The sequence below is a fragment of the Patiria miniata genome, unplaced genomic scaffold (assembly GCF_015706575.1).
Source record: "Patiria miniata isolate m_02_andy unplaced genomic scaffold, ASM1570657v1 HiC_scaffold_6, whole genome shotgun sequence".
Classification (NCBI taxonomy): Eukaryota; Metazoa; Echinodermata; class Asteroidea; order Valvatida; family Asterinidae; genus Patiria; species Patiria miniata.
The window spans coordinates 18,253,277-18,262,865 of NW_024037073.1; positions in this window are offsets into that span (position 1 = coordinate 18,253,277).

Here is a 9,589-nt window from a genome sequence, read left to right on the forward strand (position 1 = left end):
TGCACTGAACCAATTCAAGCCCCATTGAAAACAGTGTAAAATCAACAAAGTTCAGGGCCAAATAACATGCAAGCCGACATCACTGGGGTTTCTCAAACAAAAATTAAATTATTGTCTTGTACTTCATCTTTTCATTTCTTTTCAATTTTGGGTAGATTAGCCGATTACATTTTTAAATATTCACACCAAAACAAAATCACCTCCCGAAAAGTGATAGTTCCCAAGCCTGCATGTAGCCGTTTTACAAGTGGCATCCTTCCACTTTCTCAGGCGAATAGGACCCATTTTTCAACCGTAATTTTATCTAGCCTGCCCTCAGATGGAAGCCCCAAAACCAGGGAGTTGATCCTTGGCTATATTTACACAATTCCACCGTTTTTTAAGCCAAACGGTCTCCGTTTTCAAAAGAAACTGTGGGGTCACTTTTTATGCTAATCAGCTCGCGTAGAAATTCTCACTTGAATTAGTTCACTGCACCCATGTGCAAGACAAGGTGCGCAAGCACATTGTACCTGTACGTCTTCACAAACTTTTATTTTAGCAAAGCGGGAATCCGGTATTTCAAGAATCAGATTCAGTGTGCCTTGTTAATGTGCCATTTAATTGTTCACTCCTTTTTAATAAAGTAGTTTTCCCATATGCGTTCTCTGAATAATTAAAGCAGTAGTAAAAGTTCGATCATTTTTCTCGAATTGTCAATATAAATATTCTAATTAAACTTAAAAAAACCCTTGTTTATACTTTATGTGCGTCTACGTCTGCAACATCTTCAGAGGGCTTGTATTTGGATTGTTTCTGCGTCTCTGAGGCACATAATATCCGTCGGATTTGTTGGGTCGCAAAATCTCAAATTAATTCGAAATTTGTAAAATATTAATTTTAGTAAACGTGGGCGAAGTTGTTTTTTGTTTTCGTTTTTTGGTTTTTTTTTGCTCAATGACTTATTCAAATGTAAATAATTTTTTTTATTACTAGACAGAAAGTTGTATGTTGTGGGCGAACTTAAAATAGCAAAAGGAGAACAACTTAAAAATATTGAGAAAAAAATCCTGATGAGGTTTTAATGAATCTGATTTCAGTGACGTGTGACTGTGACACAATATATGGTGACTTTATGATGCGCTCGTTGGTCATATCCGTCTTCCTCTACGCCTGTGAGACTTGGACTCTAAGAGCCGACTTAGAGAGGAGAATACAGGCCACAGAAATGAGATGCTACAGAAAGATTCTTGGCATCTCCTACAAAGATCACATCACCAACGAGGAGGTACGGACCAGAATCAGGCAAGTCATTGGATCCTACGAAGATCTACTGACCACTGTGAAAAAGAGCAAACTGAAGTGGTATGGGCACATTTCACGATCATCAGGACTGGCTAAGACGATCCTGCAAGGCACTGTACGAGGAGGAAGAAAGAGCAGGCAGAGAAAGAGGTGGGAGGACAACATCTCAGAGTGGACAGGCCTGACGCTGAGTGACTCCCTGAGAAAGTCTGAAGCTCCAGAGAGATGGAGGAAGCTGGTTGACAAGTCTTCAAGGGGTGCCCCCACGGTCAGAAGACTACGGGCTAGGTAACAGGTAACAGGTTATGAATCCACTTCTAGCGAAGCGAATCATTTTAATCCGTGTCAACGTTTGTAGGATGTGGGTCTTTCTATTAAGTATGAGAAATGTTGTCTTTTTTGCTTAATTTAACTAAATAGGAAATTGATTAAAGTTAATGGTACTTTATGTGTAACAAACTCCAATCAGTTGCATAGATAAAACCTACAAATTTGCTATCGTGATCCCATTTAGTTCCTGTTTTGGTTAAAAATCAGCCGGAAATTATCATAGTTTTGGCTACAAAAATGGGGGGGGGGGGCAACTGACGAAACGTCTTTGTGAATATTTTACTTCTACCTGCACTCACGGACCTCATCTAAGTGTTCGCTTCTTCATTCACATCGAATCGGGATGCCTGAATAGCTTTGAAGTGTGATCAACAAGTAAGAGACTTTTTAAAACTCTTTATTTCAGAAAAAGATTAGTATACATGTATTTAATGTTTACAGGACTGTAAAAAAAATATATGAAGAAATCATTAATTAAGCGGTTATGTACCTTTCGTGCATTTTCAGGCACGGTTCTTTACTGACTATTGGGAGGGACACTAGATATATATATATGTTTTCAGGAGCCGTTGCCATTTCTCATCTGGAAAAGGAAAAAAAAATCATTTGGGAGTGGGTGGGGTGAACTGGGAAAAAGTAAAATCGGGAAAATTCATTTGCTAAAATAGAACAAAATAGGCACCGTTTTGTTAGAGTAGGTGTATTTATTTATCTATTTATTTATTTATTTATTTTGCAGCATACCAATGGAACCGCACCAGCAATAGTGTTATTATGAGATGTGGACTCGTTTTGTGAATTTGTTTTACATGCACGTTCAGCAGCCAAATAAACATATTTAACGCACACAATTTCCCATGAAAGACAAAAGTGAACACTTTAATAGAGGATGATGATCCCATTATATCTGATTATCACAGAAGACTCGATAAGCCCCACCTCGTCCCCAGTGCTTACTTTATTTCCAACCTGGAGCAGGTAGTGATGGGCGCGTACTGTTCGACACCCTGGGACGAGGTTGAGATAAGCCTGCCAGCTTGCGTAATTTTTATTCCTAGGAGGGTTAGGGGCAATGTCATGAATAATTCATGTTTATCCATGAGAACGGACAATGACATCAACAGCATTGTTTTTAGTTACTCAACTAGTTACAATACATTAAAGCATTTTAAAGAACAGTTGTCGTCGAGCTACCACACAGTAGCCTAGTGGATAGCGAGATGAGCTATGGATACAAAGATCCCTGGTTCGAATCCACGTCGTCGCTGCTCATTTTCATCAGCTATTTTTCTTCTCCAAATTTATCACTGAGCTAATTTTAAATTAAGGGGAAAATAGAACGAGAACCTAAGTCTTGCAATGATTCAAAGGAAAAACTGAATTATTCATGACATTGCCCCTAACCCTCCTAGGAAAAGGAATTACGCAGCCAGCGTGGACCACTGAAATTAAAACTGTGCAGCGCCACCATGCGCTTGAGAAAAGGTGAATGTAGGGCCGCATGCATCCCCACTTTTGAATGCCTTATATTCTCACGACGAAACAATTTGATAATCGTGTGATAGCCGTCTACAAATAAAAAAAACCCGCTGAAATTACTAAACCCACAAAACCCTGAAAATTAGTAAACCAAAAAATGTAAAGTAGGCCTCTTCAGTTTCATTATAAATAAACCCATGGTTCTTTGTGTAATTTTTTATTTTAACGAGAAAAGAAAACTTTAAAAGACATCAAATATTTCTTAATTTCTTAATTTCTTATGTGTACACGGAAGTGGAAAAAAAAAAAATCAAAAGGTGAGTATCGAGTTTGTCCCAGCGGCATCGCACCCCGTGATCCTGCGGTTTAGCAGGGAGATGCGAAACGAAGACGCTTCAAGTCTCGAGTTCGGTACCACTAGGCCACGGCTCACCCGGCTCAAAGGGTACAAATTCACAATTATATACCTTATATCGCGCAAATAGCGCAAAAGTTGTGCAATCATTAATTGTTTGTGATCGATGGTTGCTGTAGCACGCCATCTATCGTTGGATTCTTGCCAGTCAAATATTCTAAAATGTTCGATTCGGTACAAACGTACAGCGCCCTCTATTTTTCTAAGAGTCCTGAACTTTTGACCAACCAAATTTAAGCAGGGTAATAATTCGACATGTGGTTATAATTATGAGTCCACTACTGATGACCAGGACTCATTGTGGAAACTCATTGTGATTCCTTGCTTAACATAAACTGGGCGGATCACTCCCCAACCACCCCCGCGACATTTTTTATCCCTTTCCTCAATCTGACAATTTTTTTTTACGAACGAAAAGGTAATGAAGTTAACTTTTTAAAAAGAAAAACAATGCACTCCCGATCCCTTGCATGCACCGAACGTATACGCTACCAATAACCTGCACAGAAAGATTTCGATTATTCACCACACCGAGCTTTCATTCCATGTGTTGGAGATATTTTAATCTCAATAATATTTACATTACGAAACTTATACAATAAAATGCAAAATATGTGTAATTATTTACAACTATTAACACATAAATTGCTATCGTAGCAATAACAATAGAAAGCTTGCTAATTAAGGTACCATTCTCTACACAGTCATGATCCGTTCACTAAACTAGAATTCTCCAATACAATACAGTGTGTGTCAATATCGTACAATATAATCAACAATACGGTGTACTTTGTCCGCAACGGACTTGGAATCATACGAACGCCATTTTTTTCTCATTCCACATTTATGAATAGACAGTCCAAAGTGAATGTTTGCTATACTGCTTACAGACCTCCGACATCGATCAGTGGTGATATCCTAAAATAAACTGACCAAATTATGCTGCAAATAAAAAGGCGGACGCATTACTAGGTCTAGCAAGTAAAGAATTTCGTTTAAAGTTTGTTCCCCGTGCTCTTCAATGAATTAGATTTTTCTTTTTATTAATAAACGTTCAAGTTGTATGTTTTATTCAAACAACGAAACACCAAAACTCTTTTCCCCCTTTATTTAAACGTCTGCAGCCCTCTGGAGGAAAAAAAAATAATGAAGGGTGCAGGTAATTGTTGATTATTTACATAATGGACACCCTTAAATAATAGCATGATGCTCGTCTTTCCCAAGATGAAATGCCTTTATAACTGCTTTTCCCCCCTTCTTCTTTAACCACTGTTTACAGTGTACTGCAAACGGGGTGGAAACTCCGTGCAGTCGATTGCAAGATGGAAAACGATGATGATTATTCTCGAGCAAAGTGTCTGTACTACAGGCTCAGACAAATGAAAGTGTCGGAACGAATTCAGCAAATCGTTTGCGCAGAATTGCCCAGAAGAAAGTTTTAAAAAAATGATGGAGGATTTCGACCGACCGCTTATGACCAGTGTTGATTGCATTTTCATTTTAAAGAAACACATTGTTCTTTGTGTGACATAAAAACTGAGAAAAGAAAACTTCAAAAGACATCAAATATTTCTTAATTTCTGATGTGTACACGGAGGTGGAAAAACAAATCAAAAGGTGAGTATCGAGTTTGTCCTAGCGGCCTCGCACCCCGTGATCCTGCGGTTTATCGCAGCGAGATGCGAAACGAAGACGCTTCAAGTCTCGAGTTCGGCACCACTAGGCCACGGCTCACCCGGCTCAAAGGGTACAAATTCACAATTATATACCTTATATCGCGCAAATGGCGCAAAAGTTGTGCATTCATTGTTTGTGAATGAATGCTGTAGAACGCCATCTATTGTTGGATTATTGCCAGTCAAAGTAATGTTCGGTACAAACCATACAGCGCCCCCTATGTAGCAAGAGTCTTGAACTTTATACAGGGTAATAATTCGACAGTATGGCAGGGGCGGCGGAACCGCGGGGGAGGGGGACACTTGCCCCTCCCCTCCCCGATTTTCCCAGGCCAACAAAAGTGCCCCTCTCGCAGTCATTAATGTGGCCCCTGACATGAAAACAAAACAGCCCCTCAAACGCACGCATGAAAGCATTATGATCGCGCTTAAAAACTGTCTCCTCTCTTGTAATGCAAAAGTGCCCCTCAAAATATACACATTCACCCTCGCGCATTAACAAGATTGTGAACCTTCTTGAGAAAGTAATCTATCCCTCGAAAGCACAAACACCCCTCTCGCAATAATAAAAGTGTGCCCCTCTCGAGATAAGAAAATGACTTTGTATGAAGTATGAGAAATGTTGTCTTTTCTGCTTAATTTAACTAAATAGGAAATTGATTAAAGTTAATGGTACTTTATGTGTAACAAACTCCAATCAGTTGCATAGATAAAACCTACAAATTTGCTATCGTGATCCCATTTAGTTCCTGTTTTGGTTAAAAATCAGCCGGAAATTCTCATAGTTTTGGCTACAAAAATGGGGGGGGGGGGGCAACTGACGAACCTTCTTTGTGAATATTTTACTTCTACCTGCACTCACGGACCTCATCTAAGTGTTCACTTCTTCATTCACATCGAATCGGGATGCCTGAATAGTTTTGAAGCGTGATCAACACTTAAGAGACTTTTTAAAACTCTTTATTTCAGAAAAAAGATTAGTAACATGTATTTAATGTTTACAGGAATGTAAAAAAAAATGTATGAAGAAATCATTAATTAAGCGGTTATGTACCTTTCGTGCATTTGCAGGCGCGGTTCTTTACTGACTATTGGGAGGGACACTAGATATATTTGTTTTCAGGAGCCATTGCAATTTCTCATCTGGAAAAGGTTGAGAAATAAAATATCATTCGGGAGTGGGTGGGGTGAACTGGGGAGAAATAAAATCGGAAAATTCATTTGCTAAAATAGAACAAATTAGGCACCGTTTTGTTAGAGTAGGTGTATTTATTTATCTATTTATTTATTTATTTATTTTGCAGCTTACCAATGGAACCTCACCAGCAATAGTGTTATTATGAGATGTGGACTCGTTTTGTGAATTTGTTTTACATGCACGTTCAGCAGCCAAATAAACATATTTAACGCACAAAATTTCCCATGAAAGACAAAAGTGAACACCTTAATAGTGGATCCCAGTATATCTGATTATCATAGAAGACTCAATAAGCCTGCTAGCTTGGACCACTGAAATTAAAACTGTGCAGCTCGATGGAAATTTCTCCTAAAAGTCATCAGTTAAACCCCTAAAATTGAAAAGAAAATGAGAGATGATGAAATAAGCTTTAATTTGATGTGTGTCACGAACACCTTGGAGAGTTGTGAGTATTTTTCCTGAATTTCTGAAGTGGGGGCATTTATCACTGGGGACTATGGCAGTTTATTTACTGGTCTGCAACCCTAAAATGTTCGATTCGGTACAAACGTACAGCGCCCTCTATTTTAACTAAGAGTCCTGAACTTTTGACCAACCAAATCTTAGTAGGGTAATAATTCGACATGTGGTTATAATTATGAGTCCACTTCTGATGACCAGGACTCATTGTGAAAACTCATTGTGATTCCTTGCTTAACATAAACTGGGCGGATCACTCCCCAACCACCCCCGCCGCATTTTTATTCCTTTTATCAATCTGACAATTTTTTTTACGAACGAAAAGGTAATGAAGTTAACTTTTCAAAAAGAAAAACAATGCACTCCCGATCCCTTGCATGCACCGAACGTATACGCTACCATTAACCTGCACAGAAAGATTTCGCTTATTCACCACACCGAGCTTTAATTCCATGTGTTGGAGATATTTTAATCTCCATAATATTTACATTACGAAACTTATACAATAAAATGCACAACATGTAATTATTTACAACTATCGTAGCAATAACAATAGAAAGCTTGCTAATTAAGCTACCATTCTCTACACAATCATGATCCGTTCATTAAACTAAAATTCCCCAATACAATACAATGTGCGTCAATATCGTACAATATAATCAACAATACGGTGTACTTTGTCCGCAACGGACTTGGAATCATACGAACGCCATTTTTTTTCTCATTCCACATTTATGTCCAAAGTGAATGTTTGACTTCCGACATCGATCAGTGGTGACATCCTAAAATAAACTGACCAAATTATGCTGCAAAAGGCGAACGCATTGCTAGGTCTAGCAAGTAAAGAATTTCGTTTAAAGTTCGTTGCCCGTGCTCTTCAATGAATTAGATTTTTCTTTTTATTAATAAACGTTCAAATTGTACATTTTATTCAAACAACGGGGGGGGGGGGGGGGGGGGGGGGGGGGGGGGGGGGGGGGGGGCGAGGGGGCACTTGCCCCTCCCTTCCCCCGATTTCCCCAGCCAACAAAAGTGCCCCTCTCGCAGTCATTAATGTGGCCCCTGGAGATGTAAACAAAACTGCCCCTAAAACGCACGCATGAAAGCATTATGATCGCGCTTAAAAATGGTCTCCTCTCTTGTAATGCAAAAGTGCCCCTCAAAATATATACATTTACCCCTCGCGCATTAACAAGATTGTGAACCTTCTTGAGAAGGAAAACTATCCCTCGAAAGCACAAACACCCCTCTCGTAATAATAAAAGTGTGCCCCTCTCGAGATGAGAAAATGACCATCAAAAACAATAGTGCTCCTCGCGATAACTTATCGAGATGGAAAACTGCCCCTCGAAAGCACAACTACTAGTGCCCGCTCGCAACATTAAAACTGTGCCCCTTTCAAGATGCAAAACTGGCCTCACTGTTATTTCGGTTGTGTACTATATGAACCTATAGCAACCAGTTGTGTAAAAAAAAATTGAACAAGTTGTGTAATATTTTACACAAGTTGTGTAAACAACAGTACACAATGGGTTGCTATATAGGTTTATATAGTACACAACCGTCTGATTTTTACACAACCGAAATAACAGTGTAAACAAAAATAATAGTGCTCCTCACGCGAATAAAATGGTCACTGAACTGGCTATCAAAAGCAACATTGCCCCTCTCGCGATAAAAAAATGGTCCTCTGCATAGGCCTAACTAGTCAATTCAAGGGCGGACCCAGAGAGGTTACTGCCGGGGCTGTGCCGGAGAAATGACTTTATTTGAGAACAATACGGCTATATCGCGACTGTTTCCGGAATAGGCATACACTGTAATTTTTGAGTAAGGGAATTAAGATTAAAAAAAGTTTTGTTTCGGGTAACATATTCCTTGCAATTTGAAAGAAAATAGCTTAACAATTTTGTCCTTTTTCACGCCGAGGGAAGGTGCCTTTTTTTCTGAGCAAGTGCCCCTTTTTGGTGATGTCCCCCCCCCGTTTGAAAAGCGTTCCGCCGCCGCTGACATTATATTACAAAGCGATGTCGCGATCGGCCCTTGCCTTGCAAGTACAGTCGGCGCTAGAGCCACGTGTACCTCATACGGCTTCAGAATAGTCCCAGACGAAACGCTTATCGATTGCGCTTAAAGTACTGCTGATACGCTAAATTAAATTATGAAAACGATAAGACCGACCCTGTGGGATCCGAATCCTTGATCGATCTTAAGGTCACGGCCCCCGAGCTAGAAGCTCGAGAATTTACCGATGAGATATAACAACATCTCAGCCTGGACTAAAGTTGTTGCTGGAGAATCAGCAGTCTATCAGCCGCAAGTAGGGACCAGATGTTTTAGAGTGAAAAAAAATATGCCCGGAAGAGTTCGGGAAAAAAATTAATGCAGTAGTAACTGTCTAGGCCTATTGAATCGATTGAATAATTTCACTTTGGACGTCTTAATTCTCCCTAGGTTCTCTCGGATAAGCTGATGTACTTTGGAAACAAGAGAGGTCGGCGAGTTCATTTCATTTTTCCCGGCGTCCAATTCTCATCATACGTTAATCATCGGTTACACACGGACAATTATAGTAACCATCATAAGCAAGAAATAGATAATGGTTATGTATAGAAAAATCATACCCGCAACGTCATTTTAACGGAGTTGGTAGATATCGGTTGATTTTTTTTAATGATTTGTTTTAATATTTAAAATTCCGCTTCCGAAATTGTACACTTCCTTTCATCGGCTTGACTTCAAGCTTTG